General features: G+C 45.9%; 1 long non-coding RNA gene across 1 annotated transcript in view; it reads right to left on the bottom strand.

The window, feature by feature from the left end:
- The window catches only part of LOC143769887 (uncharacterized), a 53,252-nt gene extending 33,308 nt beyond the window's left edge, over positions 1–19,944 (bottom strand). Inside the window, exon 1 of the long non-coding RNA XR_013214502.1 lies at positions 19,633–19,944. This is a non-coding gene — a long non-coding RNA (uncharacterized LOC143769887). The remainder of the gene's footprint in view (positions 1–19,632) is intronic.
- Between the last annotated feature and the right edge of the window lie 1,155 nt (positions 19,945–21,099).

The following is a 21,099-nucleotide window of genomic DNA, read 5'->3' as shown; positions in this document are numbered from 1 at the left end:
CTAGAAGCGAGATAGATTGTGCTGAGTGAGAAACGAGATCACGCAAAAGGAGAAATACCAGTAGGAGTCGTGCTGTAAGACCGAAGCAACATCCTACTGAGGCGCACTACCGGTGGCCGGAACGCTGAGGGAGTATCATAACATTCAGCTTCAAGCAATACTCCAAACAGCGGCAGGACAGTCAGTCTAAGGCGGGCTGTCTAACTTTAATCACCTATGCAGTCTTGGGGGGCAACTTGTGGAGAGGGGCGACTCTAGGGTCCCGGAGGAGCTCCGAGCCTACCCGTCAAACGGGTGCCGTCCCAACCAGAACAACAGGGAGGGACGGAGGATTAGCAGAACATCATCTAATCGAGTTGTGAGGGAACTTAAGAAACAGACACAACAGTTGTGGGGACTTTCCGTAAGCACAGCAGGGAAGGACCGCAACACATAGCGCTAGAAGGAAGGCACAGATTTCCACCTGTGAAGAGAACTCTGGAGGTGCCATCGGACCGGCCGGACTTGCGCAGCCTGGTGAACCGTGTTCTGGACTGAGGACCCAGAGATCTTCAGTAAAGAGGTAAAGAGACTGCAACCTGGTGTCCTCGTTATTTACTGCACCGCACCACTACAACCTCACCACCACCATCTACACCCGTCACATCTTTCACTGTGCGCCCCTCGGCAGGGTCACGGATCGGGCCTAACCACCGTGACAACCCCAGAGCAGAGACTCAGAGGCCCGGTACCGGGTACCCCTCGGCCCTGCGGCAGTGGGGGCGCCGCACCTTCAGTTGGTAACAATCAGTAAGGAGAGAAGCCATCAGATGGTAACAGTCAGTAAGGAGAGAAGCCATCAGTTTGTAGCAGTCAGTCAGGAGAGAATCCATCAGTTGGTAGCAGACAGTAAGGAGAGAAGCCATCACTAGGTAGCAGTCAGTTAGTAGAGAAGCTATCAGTTTGTAGCACTCAGTAAGGAGAGATGCAGCGCCCCAGAGTCCTGGTCGTTGCAGTAATGTCACTCTTCCACCTGGGGGAGTGATGTTACGTCTGATGGTACTAAAGGAGTTCACCTTGCCAGGTATCACAGTCACACACTACACTTTACACTCCAGTCCACCAGGGGGAGCAAAGCTTCTATCTACTAGGGCACTCCTCACACACGGGTAAAACTGGTGGGTTGGATAGGAAGTTAGAGAGAGAAGCAGACTGGGCTTCGACCAGATAACATCGAGGGGGAAGCAGCCTGGTTTGACCCAGAAAGGTCCTGTCAGGGGTGGGACCCTGACAGAGGCCTAGCAAGAGATAGAACGTTACGGAGCTGCGCCTGCACATCATTGCGGCAGCATCCTAAGAAAGGACATGAAGCAAAGTATATTGTGGAGAGTGAGAACCAAAGTCACAGCACAAGGAGATAATACCGGGAGGAGTCCTGCCCCGAGATCGGCAGCCTCCTTCCGAGGCGCGTAGCCGGTGGCCGGAACACCGAGGGAGTACTGACTCTACGCATTACTCCAGACAACGGTAGGACAGTCAATTCCAAGTTGGCTGCCCAACCTAAATACCTAAGAAGACACAGAGGCAATTGTGGGAGAGGGGCGTCTCTAGGGTCCCTATAAATTAACACCAGGCCTACCCCGTCATACGGGTTGTCCTATCCATATCATCTGGGGGACAGAGAGAGAGAGAACATCAGAAACATCTACAAAGGTTGTGAGGACTTTCCCGTGGTGCTCAGCAGGGAGGTACTACAGCACACAGGCACTAGTAGGAAGGCTACTGATTTCCTCCTGGCTAAGGGAACTCTGGATGTGCCTTCGGACCGGCCAGACTCGGCCAGCCCTGTGAGCGGTACTCTGGACTGTGGACTCTGAAGTCTTCAGTAAAAGGTAAAGAGACTGCAACCTTTGTGTCCTCGTTATTCATCGCGCCTTACAACGACCACTATCATCATCCACACACTTTGGGAAGCCCTGGGGACATACTTCACCTGTGGGAAGGTATACCATCTGGCTGCCATTCCATCACCCCAGCGGACCCCCAGCAGCGTCGGTCACCCTGACCGAATACCACAGGTGGCGTCACGAACACCATACAAACTTACACCTTTAATTGGGCGCCCCTCAGCAGGGTCACAGACCGGGTCGGGCCACCGTGACAACCCCAGAACCGAGACCGAGGGACCCGGTGCCGAGTACCCCATTGCCCTGCACCTGGGGGCGATCCAGAGAAGCCATCAGTTGGTAAAAGTCAGTAAGGAGAGAAGCCATCACTTGGTAGCAGCCAGTCAGTAGAGAAGCTATCAGATGGTAAAAGTCAGTAAAGAGAGAAGCCATCAGTTTGTAGCAGTCAGTAAGGAGAGAATCCATCAGATGGTAACAGTCAGTAACGAGAGAAGCCATCAGATGATAGCAGTCATTAAGGAGAGAAGCCATCAGTTTGTAGCAGTCAATAAGGACAGAAGCCATTACTTGGAAGCAGACAGTAGAGAAGCTATCAGATGGTAACAGTCAGTAAGGAGAGAAGCCATCAGATGGTAGCAGTCATTAAGGAGAGAAGCCATCAGTTTGTAGCAGTCAGTAAGGAGAGAAGCCATCAGTTTGTAGCAGTCAGTAAAGAGAGAAGCCATCAAATGGTAGCAGTCAGTAAGGAGAGAAGCCATCAGATGGTAACAGTCAGTAAGGAGACAAGCCATAAGTTGGTAGCAGTCAGTCAGGAGAGAAACCATCAGTTGGTAGCAGTCAGTAAGAAGAGAAGCCATCCATTGGTAGCAGTCAGTAAGGAGAGAAGCCATCAGTTGGTAGCAGTCACTAGGGAGAGAAGTCATCAGATGTTAGCAGTAAGTAAGGAGGGAAGCCATCAGTTGATAGCAGTCAATAAGGAGAGAAGTCATCAGTTGGCAGCAGTCAGTAAGAAAGGAAGAAATCAGTTGGTAGCAGTCAGTAAGGAGAGAAGCCAGCAGATGGTAGCAGTCAGTAAAGAGAGAAGCCATCAGTTGGTAGCACTCAGTAAGGAGAGGAGCCATCAGTTGGTAGGAGTTAGTTAAGAGAGAAACCATTAGATGGTACCAGTCAGTAAGGCGAGAATCCATCCGTTGGTAGCATTCAGTAAGGAGACAAGCCATCTGTTGGTAGCAGTCAGAAAGGAGAAAAGCCATCAGTTGGTAGCAGTCAGTAAGGAGAAAAGCCCTAAGTTGGTAGCAGTCAGTAAGCAGAAAATCCATCAGATGGTAACAGTCAGTAAGGAGAGAAGCCATCAGTTTGTGGCAGTCAGTTAGGAGAGAAGCCATCAGTTGGTAGCAGTCAGTAAGGTGAAAAGCCATCAGATGATAGCAGTCAGTAAGGAGAGAAGCTATCAGTTGGTAACAATCAGTAAGGAGAGAAGCCATCAGATGGATGGAAGCAGTCAGTAAGGAGAGAAGACATTAGATGGTAACAGTCAGTGAGGAGAGAAGCCATCAAATGGTAATAGCCATTACGGAGAGAAGCCATCAGTTGGTAGCAGTCAGTTAGGAGAAAAGCCATCATATGGTAACAGTCAGTAAGGAGTCCGATGCACCCTGCTAGTGCATTTGTTTGGAGGCTTCAGCAGGTAATCATCTCTGCTTTTTTCTCTGTGATTTTTTTTCAATTTTCTGGAGGATTTTTAAGTCCTCTTTTTGTCTGTGAGCTTTTACTCAATGTTTTACGTTAGGACCGGCAAAATGTAAGGACCGTTGACGTGGGTTGCCAGCTTACGTATTGAGGCCCCAATATAAACTAATACCTTACATACATTGATATATGTTTTTTTTTTTGCACTTTATCTTGCAGGGCGCAGTCGGACCAAGATGGTTCTGTAAACTGTAGGCCTCTATTCACACAGCATGCATTTTGTAGCACTGGGCGGCCCGCCTGTGTGTGCGTTAGTAATAGGCTGTAAACCAGATGCTCTGCATTGTCTGTGTGAACAATGCCACATACAGACTATTATCGATTATCTTTTTGTGCACTAATGCCAAACAGCCAATACTGGATTGAAAGTGGTTGTTTCATCGGTATTGTTTGCACCTGTGTTTTTGGAAGTGCATCTGAACAGCAAGGTGGATTGCTGTTGAGGGGAGATAGAGAGAAAAAAAAAAATCTATAAATCTTCAGCACAGCGAGTGTGAGCGAGCTGAGTGTGACCTGAGCGTAAGTGTGAACGGCGGTAAGTGTGTGACTTGTGATTCAGTGAGGAGGTATTTGGAAGGCCTTTAACAAATACCTGTGTGAATTTGTGTGAGTTGCTGAATTGGGAGTAGCTATATTCATGAGGAGTTAACTTAGGGTGGGGGCTCATAATTAAGGGGATATAAGGGGCAGCTGTTTGGGGCTCAAGTCCTTTTTGGAAGTGCATCTGAACAGCAAGGTGGATTGCTGTTGAGGGGAGATAGAGAGAAAAAAAAATCTATAAATCTTCAGCACAGCGAGTGTGAGCGAGCTTAGTGTGACCTGAGTGTAAGTGTGAACGGTGGTAAGTGTGTGACTTGTGATTCAGTGACTTTGGAATCAGGGAGTTTCCAAGGGAGGAATTGCTTCTGTTTTTTTTTTAAATTAATACTTTGTATTTATTTTTAATTAACGTTTCTGTGTGGTGCAATCCCCATTAGGAAATGTGCTCCACAATTGCCATCCAGTGCACATCTTGCCACATGTATGCAGTCCTTGACCAGCTGGTCGAGGGTGCATACTGCTGTGCGAGATGTGAGCACATTGTGCATTTGGAAACCCAGATACTGGATCTAAATGTGCAGCTGGCAACACTGAGATCCATAGACAATATGGAGAGGAGTTTTCTGCTCACAGAGCAGACGCTCAATGGGATAGATGAGGAGGGGGATGGTAGGATGGAGCTGCAGGACAGTGTGGCAGTTAGCTGGGTGACAGATAGAAGGCGGGGTAGAGGGAAGAGTGCCAGGGAGGCTAGTCCTGATCTGGCACACCCCAATAAGTTTGCTAAGTTGGCAGACGAGGGGGGTGCCAGTACAGGGGTAGCACTGCTGCAGCCAGGCATGTCCTCTGAAAGCCGGAGGAGTGACTGCTCCAGTAAGGAGGGAAATAGGAGAGCAGGGCAGGCCAGACAGGTGCTGATAGTGGGGGACTCAATTATTAGGGGAACAGATAGGGCAATCTGTCACAAAGACAGGAATCGTCGGACGGTGTGCTGCCTACCTGGCGCTCGAGTCCGACACATCGCTGATCGGGTGGACAGATTACTGGGAGGGGCTGGTGAGGACACAGCGGTCATGGTGCACATTGGCACAAATGACAAAGTTAGAGGTAGGTGGAAGGTCCTTAAAGATGATTTTAGGGAATTAGGCTGCAAGCTGAAAGCAAGGACCTCCAACGTGGTATTTTCCGAAATACTGCCTGTACCACGTGCCACGCCAGAGAGGCAACGGGAGATTAGGGAGGTTAATAAGTGGCTCAAGAATTGGTGTAGGAAGGAGGGGTTTGGGCTGCACCTCAATGGGGAAGGGGCAGCTGTGCTGGGGGAGAAAATGGTTAGAAGGTTGGAGGAGTGTTTAAACTAGGGATTGGGGGGGAGGGTATTCATTTTATAGGAGGGGAAGATAGTGCAGCTAGAGACCTGGGCACAAATAAGGAAGTTGGGGGTGGCGGTGGCATGGGGGGTGAGGTTAGAACAGTAAGTAATTTAAGAAAGAATAGAGGTACAGAGAGTAACATCAAGTGCATGTATACTAATGCCAGAAGCCTCGCCAACAAAATGGATGAATTAGAACTAATGTTGTTGGAGCATAATTATGACATGGTGGGGATATCTGAGACGTGGCTGGATGAGAGCCATGACTGGGCTGTTAACTTGCAGGGCTATAGCCTGTTCAGAAATGACCGTACAGATAAGCGAGGGGGAGGGGTGTGTCTATATGTAAAATCTTCCTTAAAACCCATCCTGCATGATAATATAGGTGAATTTAATGAAAATGTAGAGTCCCTGTGGGTGGAGATAAGGGGAGGGGGAAAAAATAAAAAATTACTGATAGGGATTTGTTATAAATCTCCAAAATAATGGAAGCAATGGAGAATATCCTCGTAAAGCAAATAGATGAAGCTGCGACTCAAGGAGAAGTCATTATTATGGGGGATGTCATGAATCCCCAATGGCGAGGGATAGCACAGGACAAGCGAAGTATAACAATTATCGGACGAGCTCTAGGGTGATGGAACCTGGGCTGACCGCTGCCCTACGCCTGACAAACGCAACTAGAGATAGCCAGGGAGCGTGCCTACGTTGGTTCTAGACGCCACGCACCAGCCTAAGAGCTAACTAGTACTGCAGAGAAAACAAAGACCTCACTTGCCTCCAGAGGAATTAACCCCAAAGGTATAGTTGCCCCCCACATGTATTGACGGTGAAATGAGAGGAAGGCACACACATAGAGATGATGTATATAGCTTTAGCAAATAGAGGCCCGCTGAAAACTAGAAAGCAGAATGATACAAAAGGGGACTGAGCGGTCAGCAAAAAACCCTAATCAAAAATACCATCCTGAGATTACAAGAACCCATGTGCCAACTCATGGCACATGGGGAGAACCTCAGTCCACTAGAGCAACCAGCTAGCATAGAGACATTCTAAGCAAGCTGGACCAAAAACCAAACAACTGAAAATCAGCACTTAGCTTATCCTGAAAGATCTGGGAGCAGGTAGGCAGGAACCAAACAGAGCACATCTGAACACATTGATAGCCGGCAAGGGAAATGACAGAAAGGCCAGGTAAAATAGGAAACACCCAGCCTCTGATGGACAGGTGGAAACCAAAGGCCGCAACCCACCAAAGTCACCCAGTACCAGCAGTAACCACCAGAGGGAGCCCACAAACAGAATCCACAACAGTACCCCCCCCTTGAGGAGGGGTCACCGAACCCTCACGAGAACCCCCAGGGCGATCAGGGTGAGCTCTATGGAAGGCGCGGACCAAATCAGTCGCATGAACATCGGAGGCGACCACCCAGGAATTATCCTCCTGACCATAACCCTTCCACTTAACCAAATACTGGAGTTTGCGTCTGGAAACACGAGAATCCAAGATCTTTTCAACAACATACTCCAATTCTCCCTCCACCAGCACCGGAGCAGGAGGCTCGACCGAAGGAACAACGGGCACCTCATACCTCCGCAACAACGACCGATGGAACACATTATGAATAGCAAACGATGCTGGGAGATCCAAACGAAAAGATACGGGGTTAAGAATCTCCGAGATCCTATAAGGACCGATGAACCGAGGCTTGAACTTAGGAGAAGAGACCTTCATAGGGACAAAACGAGAAGACAACCACACCAAGTCCCCAACAAGAAGTCGGGGACCCACGCGGCGACGGCGATTAGCAAACTGCTGAGTCTTCTCCTGAGATAACTTCAAATTGTCCACCACCTGATTCCAAATCTGATGTAGCCTGTCCACCACCACGTCTACTCCAGGACAATCCGAAGATTCCCCCTGACCAGAGGAAAAACGAGGATGAAACCCCGAATTACAAAAAAAAGGAGAGACCAACGTGGCAGAACTAGCCCGATTATTAAGAGCAAATTCGGCCAGTGGCAAAAAAGCAACCCAGTCATCCTGATCAGCCGAAACAAAACACCTTAAATAAGTTTCCAAGGTCTGATTAGTTCGCTCCGTCTGGCCATTCGTCTGAGGATGGAATGCAGACGAGAAAGACAAATCAATGCCCATCTTGGCACAAAACGTCCGCCAAAATCTAGACACAAACTGGGATCCCCTGTCAGAAACGATATTCTCCGGAATCCCATGCAAACGAACCACGTTCTGAAAAAACAAAGGAACCAACTCAGAGGAGGAGGGCAACTTAGGCAAGGGCACCAAATGAACCATCTTAGAAAAACGGTCACACACAACCCAGATAACGGACATTTTCTGTGAAACCGGGAGATCAGAAATAAAATTCATGGAAATGTGCGTCCAAGGCCTCTTCGGGATGGGCAATGATAACAACAACCCACTAGCCCGTGAACAGCAAGGCTTAGCTCGAGCACACACTTCACAAGACTGCACAAAGGTACGCACATCCCTAGACAAGGAAGGCCACCAAAAAGACCTGGCCACCAAGTCTCTTGTACCAAATATTCCAGGATGACCAGCCAACACAGAAGAATGGACCTCGGAGATGACTCTACTGGTCCAATCATCCGGAACAAACAGTCTTTCTGGTGGACATCAATCCGGTTTATCCACCTGAAACTCCTGCAATGCGCGTCGCAAGTCTGGGGATACGGCGGACAATATTACCCCATCCCTAAGGATACCAGCAGGCCCAGTGTCTCCAGGAGAGTCAGGCACAAAACTCCTGGAAAGAGCATCCGCCTTCACATTCTTTGAACCTGGCAGGTATGAAACCACGAAATTGAAACGAGAAAAAAATAACGACCAACGAGCCTGTCTAGGATTCAAACGCCTGGCAGACTCAAGGTAAATGAGATTCTTGTGATCAGTCAAGACCACCACGCGATGTTTAGCACCCTCAAGCCAATGACGCCACTCCTCAAATGCCCACTTCATGGCCAAAAGCTCCCGATTACCCACATCATAATTGCGCTCGGCGGGCGAGAATTTTCTAGAGAAGAAAGCACATGGCTTCATCACCGAGCCATTAGAACTTCTCTGTGACAAAACCGCCCCCGCTCCAATCTCGGAAGCATCAACCTCCACCTGAAAAGGAAGTGAAACATCAGGTTGACACAACACAGGAGCAGAAGACAACCGGCGCTTAAGTTCCCGAAAGGCCTCCACGGCCGCAGGAGACCAATCAGCAACATCAGCACCCTTTTTAGTCAAATCAGTCAAAGGTTTAACAATACTGGAAAAATTAGCAATGAACCGACGATAAAAATTAGCAAACCCCAAGAACTTCTGAAGGCTCTTAACAGATGTAGGCTGTGTCCAGTCACAAATAGCCTGAACTTTAACGGGATCCATCTCAATAGTAGAAGGAGAAAAAATGTACCCCAGAAAATAAATCTTCTGGACTCCGAAGAGACACTTTGAGCCCTTCACAAACAGAGAATTGGCCCGCAAAACCTGAAACACCTTCCTGACCTGTAGAACATGAGACTCCCAGTCATCAGAAAACACCAAAATATCATCCAAATACACAATCATAAACTTATCCAGATATTCACGGAAAATATTGTGCATAAAGGACTGAAAGACTGACGGAGCATTGGAGAGTCCAAAAGGCATTACCAAATACTCAAAATGGCCCTCAGGCGTATTAAATGCGGTTTTCCACTCATCCCCCTGTTTTATCCGCACCAGATTATACGCACCACGAAGATCTATTTTAGTGAACCACCTAGCCCCCTTAATGCGAGCAAACAAATCAGTAAATAAAGGCAATGGATACTGGTATTTGACTGTAATCTTATTCAGAAGGCGATAATCTATACAAGGCCTCAGGGAACCATCTTTTTTTGCCACGAAAAAAAAACCTGCTCCCAGAGGGGACGAAGATGGACGAATATGTCCCTTTTCCAAGGACTCCTTAATATAATTCCGCATAGCAGTATGCTCTGGCAGTGACAGATTAAATAAACGACCCTTAGGGAACTTACTGCCAGGAATCAATTCTATCGCACAGTCACACTCTCTATGAGGAGGGAGCGAATTGAGCTTAGGCTCCTCAAAAACATCCCGATAATCCGACAAAAACGCAGGGATCTCCGAAGGAGTAGATGAAGCGATAGAAATCGGAGGTGCATCATCATGAACCCCCTGACATCCCCAGCTTAGCACAGACATTGTTTTCCAGTCCAGGACAGGATTATGAGTTTGTAACCATGGCAGACCAAGCACTAGTACATCATGTAAATTATACAGTACAAGGAAGCGAATCACCTCCTGATGAACGGGAGTCATGCGCATGGTCACTTGTGTCCAATACTGCGGTTTATTCCTAGCCAATGGTGTAGAATCAATTCCCTTCAGAGGAATAGGAACTTCCAGAGGCTCTAGACTAAAACCGCAGCGTTTAGCAAATGACCAATCCATAAGACTCAGGGCAGCGCCTGAATCCACATAGGCATCGACGGAAATGGAAGACAGTGAAAAAATCAGAGTCACAGACAAAATGAACTTAGACTGCAGAGTATCAATGGCAAAAGATTTATCAACCCTTTTTGTGCGTTTAGAGCATGCTGATATAACATGAGCTGAATCACCACAATAAAAACACAAACCATTTTTCCGCCTATAATTTTGCCGTTCACTTCTGGACTGAATTCTATCACATTGCATAGTCTCAGGTGCCTGTTCAGAAGACACCGCCAACTGGTGCACGGGTTTGCGCTCCCGTAAACGCCGATCAATCTGAATGGCCATAGCCATAGACTCATTCAGACCTGTAGGCGCAGGGAACCCCACCATAATATCCTTAATGGCCTCAGAAAGACCATTTCTGAAGTTTGCAGCCAGGGCGCACTCATTCCACTGAGTAAGCACCGACCATTTCCGAAATTTCTGACAATATATTTCCGCTTCATCATGCCCCTGAGAGAGGGCTAATAAAGCCTTTTCAGCCTGAATCTCTAGGTTAGGTTCCTCATAGAGCAATCCCAATGCCAGAAAAAACGCATCCACACTGAGCAATGCAGGATCCCCTGGTGCCAATGCAAATGCCCAATTCTGAGGGTCGCCCCGTAGGAACGATATAACAATCTTGACCTGTTGAGCAGGGTCTCCAGAGGAGCGAGATTTCAAAGAGAGAAACAATTTACAATTGTTCCTGAAATTCAGGAAGGTAGATCTATCTCCAGAAAAAAACTCTGGAATAGGAATTCTAGGTTCAGACATGGGAGTGTGAACCACGAAATCCTGTATGTTTTGAACCTTTGCTGCGAGATTACTCAGGCTGGAAGCCAAACTCTGAACATCCATGATAAACAGCTAAGATCAGAGCCATTCAAGGGTTAAGAGGGGGGTAAGAAGCAGCTAGACAGCAATTAAGGGCTAGGCAGCAAAACTCTGAAGGGAAAAAAAAAATATAAATTTCCCTGAACACTTCTTTTTCTCCTGCTTCAGCCCAAACAATTAACACTTTGTGGGCCGGCTATACTGTCATGAATCCCCAATGGCGAGGGATAGCACAGGACAAGCGAAGTATAACAATTATCGGACGAGCTCTAGGGTGATGGAACCTGGGCTGACCGCTGCCCTACGCCTGACAAACGCAACTAGAGATAGCCAGGGAGCGTGCCTACGTTGGTTCTAGATGCCACGCACCAGCCTAAGAGCTAACTAGTACTGCAGAGAAAACAAAGACCTCACTTGCCTCCAGAGGAATTAACCCCAAAGGTATAGTTGCCCCCCACATGTATTGACGGTGAAATGAGAGGAAGGCACACACATAGAGATGATGTATATAGCTTTAGCAAATAGAGGCCCGCTGAAAACTAGAAAGCAGAATGATACAAAAGGGGACTGAGCGGTCAGCAAAAAACCCTAATCAAAAATACCATCCTGAGATTACAAGAACCCATGTGCCAACTCATGGCACATGGGGAGAACCTCAGTCCACTAGAGCAACCAGCTAGCATAGAGACATTCTAAGCAAGCTGGACCAAAAACCAAACAACTGAAAATCAGCACTTAGCTTATCCTGAAAGATCTGGGAGCAGGTAGGCAGGAACCAAACAGAGCACATCTGAACACATTGATAGCCGGCAAGGGAAATGACAGAAAGGCCAGGTAAAATAGGAAACACCCAGCCTCTGATGGACAGGTGGAAACCAAAGGCCGCAACCCACCAAAGTCACCCAGTACCAGCAGTAACCACCAGAGGGAGCCCACAAACAGAATCCACAACAGTACCCCCCCCTTGAGGAGGGGTCACCGAACCCTCACGAGAACCCCCAGGGCGATCAGGGTGAGCTCTATGGAAGGCGCGGACCAAATCAGTCGCATGAACATCGGAGGCGACCACCCAGGAATTATCCTCCTGACCATAACCCTTCCACTTAACCAAATACTGGAGTTTGCGTCTGGAAACACGAGAATCCAAGATCTTTTCAACAACATACTCCAATTCTCCCTCCACCAGCACCGGAGCAGGAGGCTCGACCGAAGGAACAACGGGCACCTCATACCTCCGCAACAACGACCGATGGAACACATTATGAATAGCAAACGATGCTGGGAGATCCAAACGAAAAGATACGGGGTTAAGAATCTCCGAGATCCTATAAGGACCGATGAACCGAGGCTTGAACTTAGGAGAAGAGACCTTCATAGGGACAAAACGAGAAGACAACCACACCAAGTCCCCAACAAGAAGTCGGGGACCCACGCGGCGACGGCGATTAGCAAACTGCTGAGTCTTCTCCTGAGATAACTTCAAATTGTCCACCACCTGATTCCAAATCTGATGTAGCCTGTCCACCACCACGTCCACTCCAGGACAATCCGAAGATTCCCCCTGACCAGAGGAAAAACGAGGATGAAACCCCGAATTACAAAAAAAAGGAGAGACCAACGTGGCAGAACTAGCCCGATTATTAAGAGCAAATTCGGCCAGTGGCAAAAAAGCAACCCAGTCATCCTGATCAGCCGAAACAAAACACCTTAAATAAGTTTCCAAGGTCTGATTAGTTCGCTCCGTCTGGCCATTCGTCTGAGGATGGAATGCAGACGAGAAAGACAAATCAATGCCCATCTTGGCACAAAACGTCCGCCAAAATCTAGACACAAACTGGGATCCCCTGTCAGAAACGATATTCTCCGGAATCCCATGCAAACGAACCACGTTCTGAAAAAACAAAGGAACCAACTCAGAGGAGGAGGGCAACTTAGGCAAGGGCACCAAATGAACCATCTTAGAAAAACGGTCACACACAACCCAATAATAAACATACTAGAAATAGGAGGAAACCAATATGGCTAAATAGAGCTGTAAGGGGCGCAATAAGGGACAAAAAGAAAGCATTTAGATAATTAAAGGAAGTAGGTAGTGAGGAGGCATTAAATAAATACAGAAAATTAAATAAATTCTGTAAAAAGCAAATCAAGGCAGCAAAGATTGAGACAGAGAGACTCATTGCCAGAGAGAGTAAAAATAATCCCAAAATATTCTTTAACTATATAAATAGTAAGAAACTAAAAAATGACAGTGTTGGCCCCCTTAAAAATAATCTGGGGGAAATGGTGGATGAGGATGAGGAAAAAGCCAATATGCTAAATGACTTTTTTTCATCAGTATTTACAAAAGAAAATCCCATGGCAGACAAAATGACTAGTGATAAAAATTCCCCATTAAATGTCACCTGCTTAACCCAGCAGGAAGTACAGCGGCGTCTAAAAATAACTAAAATTGACAAATCTCCGGGCCCGGATGGGATACACCCCCGAGTACTGCAGGAACTAAGTACAGTCATTGATAGACCATTATTTTTAATCTTTAAAGATTCCATAATAACAGGGTCTGTACCACAGGACTGGCGTATAGCAAATGTGGTGCCAATATTCAAAAAAGGGGCAAAAACTGAACTCGGTAATTATAGGCCAGTAAGCTTAACCTCTACTGTGGGTAAAATCCTGGAGGGCATTCTAAGGGATACTATACTGGAGTATCTGAAGAGGAATAACCTTATGACCCAGTATCAGCACGGGTTTACTAGGGACCGTTCATGTCAGACTAATTTGATCAGCTTCTATGAAGAGGTAAGTTCCGGACTGGACCAAGGGAACCCAGTGGACGTAGTGTATATGGACTTTTCCAAAGCTTTTGATACGGTGCCACACAAAAGGTTGTTACATAAAATGAGAGTAATGGGGATAGGGGAAAATATGTGTAAGTGGGTTGAGAGCTGGCTCAGGGATAGGAAACAAAGGGTGGTTATTAATGGAGCACACTCGGACTGGGTTGCGGTTAGCAGTGGGGTACCACAGGGGTCAGTATTGGGCCCTCTTCTTTTTAACATATTTATTAATGACCTTGTAGGGGGCATTCAGAGTAGAATTTCAATATTTGCAGATGACACTAAACTCTGCAGGGTAATCAATACAGGGGAGGACAATTTTATATTACAGGATGATTTATGTAAACTAGAAGCTTGGGCTGATAAATGGCAAATGAGCTTTAATGGGGATAAATGTAAGGTCATGCACTTGGGTAGAAGTAATAAGATGTATAACTATGTGCTTAATTCTAAAACTCTGGGCAAAACCGTCAATGAAAAAGACCTGGGTATATGGGTGGATGACAAACTCATATTCAGTGGCCAGTGTCAGGCAGCTGCTACAAAGGCAAATAAAATAATGGGATGTATTAAAAGAGGCATAGATGCTCATGAGGAGATCATAATTTTACCTCTATACAAGTCACTAGTTCGACCACACTTAGAATACTGTGCACAGTTCTGGTCTCCGGTGTATAAGAAAGACACAGCTGAACTGGAGCGGGTGCAGAGAAGAGCGACCAAGGTTATTAGAGGACTGGGGGGTCTGCAATACCAAGATAGGTTATTACACTTGGGGCTATTTAGTTTGGAAAAACGAAGACTAAGGGGTGATCTTATTTTAATGTATAAATATATGAGGGGACAGTACAAAGACCTTTCTGATGATCTTTTTAATCATAGACCTGAGACAGGGACAAGGGGGCATCCTCTACGTCTGGAGGAAAGAAGGTTTAAGCATAATAACAGACGCGGATTCTTTACTGTAAGAGCAGTGAGACTATGGAACTCTCTGCCGTATGATGTTGTAATGAGTGATTCATTAATTAAATTTAAGAGGGGACTGGATACCTTTCTGGAACAGTATAATGTTACAGGGTATATACACTAGATTCCTTGATAAGGCGTTGATCCAGGGAACTAGTCTGATTGCCGTATGTGGAGTCGGGAAGGAATTTTTTTTCCCCACGGTGGAGTTACTCTTTGCCACATGGTTTTTTTTTGCCTTCCTCTGGATCAACATGTTAGGGCATGTTAGGTTAGGCTATGGGTTGAACTAGATGGACTTACAGTCTTCCTTCAACCTTAATAACTATGTAACTATGTAATCGGGTCCGATGCGCCCTGCTAGTGCATTTGTTTGGAGGCTTCAGCAGGTAATCATCTCTGCTTTTTTCTCTGTGATTTTTTTTTTCAATTTTCTGGAGGATTTTTAAGTCCTCTTTTTGTCTGTGAGCTTTTAATCAATGTTTTACGTTAGGACTGGCAAAATCTAAGGACCCTTTACGCGGGTTGCCAGCTTACGTATTGAGGCCCCAATATAAACGAATACCTTACATACATTGATATGTGGTTTTTTTTGCACTTTATCTTGCAGGGCGCAGTCGGACCAAGATGGCTCTGTAAACTGTAGGTCTCTATTCACACAGCATGCATTTTGTAGCACTGGTTGGCCCGCCTGTATGTGCGTTAGTGATAGGCTGTAAACCAGATGCTCTGCATTGCCTGTGTGAACAATGCCACATACAGACTATTATCGCTTATCTTTTTGTGCACTAATGCCAAACAGCCAATACTGGATTGAAAGTGGTTGTTTCATCGGTATTTTTTGCACCTGTGTTTTTGCCATCATTAATCGGGTCTGATGCTAGTGCATTTGTTTGGAGGCTTCAGCAGGTAATCATCTCTGCTTTTTTATCTGCGATTCTTTTTTACAGTAAGGGGAAAAGCCATCAGTTGGTGGCAGTCAGCAAGGAGAGAAGCCATCAGTTGGTAGCAGCCAGTAAGGTGAAAATCCATGAGCTGATTGCAGTCAGTAAGGAGAGAAGCCATCAGATGCTAGCAGTCAGTAAGAAGAGAAGCCATCATTTGATAGCAGTCAGTAAGGAGAAAAGCCATCAGATGGTTGCAGTTAGTAAGGAGAGAAGCCATCAGATGGGAACAGTCAGTAAGGAGACAAGCCATAAGTTGGTCTTTTGTGGATTTCCTTAATACTGCCTGGCCGGGTATTTCCTTTACCATGGCCCATGATTCTCACAGAATGAACTTTTTGGACACAGTGGTCATTAAGGACCATGTGGGCAATCTAAGTACTGATATCCACATTAAAAACACAGACCGGAATAGACTACTACACTTCCAGAGCTGGCATTAAAAAAGCAATCCCCAAATCCCAAATCCAGCGGGTAACCCGTATAGTCTCTGACATCGAACTATGGACACAAAGAGTATCTGAAATGAAAGCGAAATTTCAAGCAAGGGGCTACCCCGATGCTATCCTCCAAGAATCCCAAATCTTAGGTCACAATGATAGACCAAAGTCACACAACCGTATCCCATTCATTCATACTTTCCACCCATTTGCTTACATTCTCCATAGAAATATACGCCAACATTGGCATTTGCTTAAGACCGCCCATCCCAACATTCCAGAGTTTAGGGAACCATTCCTCCCGTGTTTCAGGAGACCCAGCAATCTCAGAGATTCACTGGTAAGAGCTGACTTAGGTTCTGACAGAAGGTTACCCACACAAAGATTCCTCCAGAACCCCCGTTTAGGGACCTTTCCATATCTCCACTGCGCTCAGTGCAGTAATGTCCTAAGGGGCAATTCATTTCACCATCCACACTCGGGAAGATCCTTTCCAATCAAAAGTTACTTTACGTGTGAATCATCATATGTGGTGTACGTCATTAAGTGCCCATGTGGCATGCTTTACGTGGGCGAGACCACCCGGCCTATCCGGGTACGTATCTCTAAACACAAATCCACGATCAGATGTGGGAACAAACTTTTACCCATCCCACAACATTTTATATCTAAAGGCCATAACATCTCTCAATTAAGGTTTCAAGTGATTGAACAGGTCACACCACCCAGACGCGGAGGGGACAGACTGGCCTCCCTTAAACGAAGGGAATCATTCTGGATCCATACCCTTGATACCCTACACCCCAAAGGTCTCAATAGAGATTATGACCTTACTTTCACATAAGTGTACGGACTTCTTTTTCAACTGTTTTTTACCAACTATTGGGTATTCATATATTGTAACTATCTATAACCTTGTTCATAAGGATGATTATATTGTGTTTATAACCTTACTCCTGCAATGTCAGTATTTCTAACAAATTTATCTGTCTCCCTAGAGCCGATTGTATTGAATCTCCAGGACTCTTCCTCTTCTCTCCGGGTCACTATGGATAGAATATGAATCACCGTCACCTCCTCATCCACCAGCGCTGTCATCACCTTTCATACCGTTCGGGACTTCCCCACTGTACCTATGTACACAGTGCACATATTCTATAGTCCCGCCTCTCTTCTTTAGCGTCCCCTGATTGGCTGACACAGTTCTGTCAGTCACGGCTGAAACGTGCGGTCATTTCCGGCATGTCACTTCCGGCTCGGCCGAAATACACATAAGGAACGCCGCTCTGGCGTCCCTACACACGGGCATCTCGCCGACAGCGGTGGACACCGCGCCAGGACCCGTACCGCACCAGGTAACACTCCCACCTTCTGCCCCTACATCGCGGCATGATGACACTACTTACCCAGTGTCAATCCTTACCGGAGCACTTTTTCTTTCACAGCATTCAGACGTGCTGCTTCCTCTTTTCCTTCCCCCAACGGACAAAATCCTTCAGGTACTGGCAAGTTTTTTTGGGACTTTAGAATTGGTGTACGGATGCACTTTCATATTTATGTCCTCTATGACTGACATAGCGGGTTTTTTCCCCTTTCGCATTGTAGTGATAAACCACAGATCTAACAGACTTACTGAGTGGATCCTCAGTTTCCTCACAGTACGGTACGAACAGCCTTACTTTTTTTCTCCACTCCATCCACTATAATTAGGGGGTTTTAGGTTGATCTAGCGGCTCCTCTCCTTTGATATTTCTAGTATAAGAAAAATTATGACCCCACTACATATTGTACATACCTGTTTTTTTCTGATTTTCTTTCCTTTTGTTTTTCTTTTGTTTCTTTTTCCATTTTATAAAATATTGTATATACACAAGTGTATTTACAGATGTATGTATCTTTTCTATTTTTTTTCTCACAATATTGTAGTAACTGACGAATGCCACACCGGGCCGAAATGTTTTGCTCGTACTACAGAATAAAAAAATCTCAATTTAAGTTGAGTGCCGGGTTCTTTGTATTTACACGTATATGGTTTGGGAACCTACCCGTGCACCTTCGTGGCTGTGCTCACGTGTTTTGATTCATCATAAGTTGGTAGCAGTCAGTCAGGAGAAAAACCATCAGTTGGTAGCAGTCAGTAAGATGAGAAGCCATCAGATGGTAGCAGTCATTAAGGAGAGAAGCCATCAGATGCAAGCAGTAGGTAAGGAGAAAAGCCATCAGTTTATAGCAATCAGTAAGGAGAGAAGTCATCAGTTAGTAGCAGTCAGTAAGGAAGGAAGAAATCAGTTGATAGCAGTCAGTAAGGAGAGCAGCCATCAGTTGGTAGCAGTCAATAAAGAGAAAAGCCATCAGATGGTAACTGGAAGGAGGGAAGCCATTAGATGGAAGCAGTCAGTAATTAGAGAAGCCATCACTTGGTAGCAGCCAGTCAGTAGAGAAGCTATCAGGTGGTAACAGTCAGTAAGGTGAGAAGCCATCACTTGGTTGCAGTCAGTAAGGAGAGAATCCATCAGATGGTAACAGTCAGTACAGAGAGAAACCATCAGTTTGTAGCAGTCAGTAAAGAGAGAAGCCATCAGATGGTAACTGTAAGGAGAGAAGCCATCAGATGGTAACAGTCAGTAAGGAGAGAAGCCATCAGTGAATAGCAGTCAGTAAGGAAAGAAGCCATCAGTTTGTAGCAGTCAGTAAGGAGAGAAGCCATCAGTTGGTAAAAGTCAGTAAGGACAGAAGCCATCAGATGGTAGCAGTCAGTAAGGAGAGAAGCCATCAGTTGGTAGCAGTCAGTACGGAGAGAAGCCATCAGTTGGTAGCAGTCAGTACGGAGAGAAGCCATCAGTTTGTAGCAGACAGTACGGAGAGAAGCCATCAGATGGTAACAGTCAGTAAAAAGAAGCCATCAGATGGTAGCAGTCAGTAAGGAGAGAAGCCATCAGATTGTAAGAATCAGTAAAGAGAGAAGCCATCTGAAGGTAGCAGTCAGTAAGGAGACACGCCATCAGATAGTAGCAGTCAGTAAGGAGAGAAGCCATAAGTCTGTAGCAGTCAGTAATGAGAGAAACCATCAGTTGGTAACAGTCAATAAGAGAAGACATCAGATGTTGACAGTAAGGAGAGAAGCCATCGCTTGGTAGCAGTCTTTAAGGAGTGAAGCTATCAGATGGTAACAGTCAGTAAGGAGAGAAGCCATCAGAGAGTAGCAGTCGGTAAGGAGAGAAGCCATCAGTTGATAACAGTCAATAAGGAAATAAGTCATCAGTTAGTAACAGTCAGTAAGGAGAGAAGCCATCAGTTGGTAGCAGTCAGTAAACAGAGAAGCCAATAGTTTGTAGCAGTCAGTAATGAGAGAAGGCATCAGATGTTAACAGTCAGGAGAACCTATCAGTTGATAGCAGTCAGTAACAACAATCTGGGTTGGTAGCAGTTAGACAGCAGCAGAGCAGGGTAGCCAGTAACAGAAAGCAATCAGTCAGTGGTAACAGTCAGAAGGTATGTCAGTTATTGACAGTAATCATTATTATTTACAGCCAGTAATCTCTTACCTCTGCACAGCTGGAGGAGCAGGAGCACTACAAGTAGCAGGGACATCTGGCTGTGGAGCTGCAGGCAGGAGATAAGTCTTATGTCTTGTATCTGCAGATGTGGGGAGTAAGGAGGATATAACAGGGCAGTTCTCACTGCCCAGGAAGTCTCTGACTCTGAGCCAGCTACTTATGAAAGTATACTGACCTCTCTGGATAATTGTATAATGTCAGAGTCAGCCAGATTAACCATCACAAACAAGAACGGAAAACGCTTAGTACTGTACAATGAGGCTTCTATGTTCCATAATTATGCAACTACTGACAAACACTCATGAAGGGAAACTCCAGAAGAAACATCTTCCTAGTTGTCAACATCTGTACAATCTTTCTAGATATTATTTAGGTCGTGGTTTATCCGGATGGGGCTTTTTATATATTTTTTTTTTTTGGGGGGGGGGTGGGGGTTCTTGCTTTTGGTAGGACAGTATGTGTTGAGGGTGTGGATTGCTGTATGGCAGTGTTTGGGCGCGTGGCTTGCTGTAGGGCAGTAATTGTGGGATGTGGCTTGTATTATGGCAGTATTTGTGGGGTGTTGGTTATTATGCAGTGGGATTGGTCAGACTATACAGTTTGTTCCCAAATATTTTCTTTATGACTATGATAGTGATTTTTATTTCATATGCAGTGATTAAATTATGTACATGGCCTCCCTCCACTTCACCTGACATATGATGTCAAGGGAGAGAAGGATTCGGCATGTTTAGTTTCCGACTGTCAATCCTTTTGTTCTTAGTAAGCTCAGCCATCGCCAGAGTAGAGAGAGGTGGGAGACATAGTCGTTGGCCAAGTGATAGGCTAAGTCATCGCTCAGCAAACAGTTATTTATTCGGCAGTAGACTGGCTATAGAGTAGGACCACTTCTTCCTCCTACACAGCCAGCTACTTCCTGTAAATCCTCTTATATGGTTTCTCCAAGAATGTGTTAAAATGTCTTCTTCATAAAATTCAAGCAACAACCCATTCTAGTCATGTGTCCAGATGGACTGCAGTCTGTCAGTTTAGACAGGTTTAGGGACCTGTGTTTGTTGTGTCCAATGAATAGGAACAGCTTGTTTGTTTTTTTCCTATGTTATGTATAGCATTCTGTTGTTGCTATGGAGAAGCTCTGCCCTCTAAGTTTGTCCCCTTGTCTCTCCTGTAGTTGATTATGATAGCCCTTTCCCCTCCCCCCTTCTTCATTATTCAGTTTGCTGTAGCCATCTTTGGATGCACATGTATACTCCTCTGGGATCTTTCCACCTGCTGCATTGTACTTACTACAAGATTTCAGAGAATATCAACTCTGTTTCTCCTGGACTCTTATTAAAAGTCAGTAAAGCTGAGTTGGCACTATCTGAGGATGCCTTGCATGTGAGTGCAACAATCATACAGTTATCTAAGTGATTAATGGCTAAGGATCTAGAGACTCATACTGCCTTGAAAAGT

The sequence above is a fragment of the Ranitomeya variabilis genome, chromosome 1 (assembly GCF_051348905.1).
Source record: "Ranitomeya variabilis isolate aRanVar5 chromosome 1, aRanVar5.hap1, whole genome shotgun sequence".
NCBI lineage: Eukaryota > Metazoa > Chordata > Amphibia > Anura > Dendrobatidae > Ranitomeya > Ranitomeya variabilis.
Note: the sequence above shows the minus strand (reverse complement) of the source record. Positions and strands in the feature narration are given on the sequence as shown.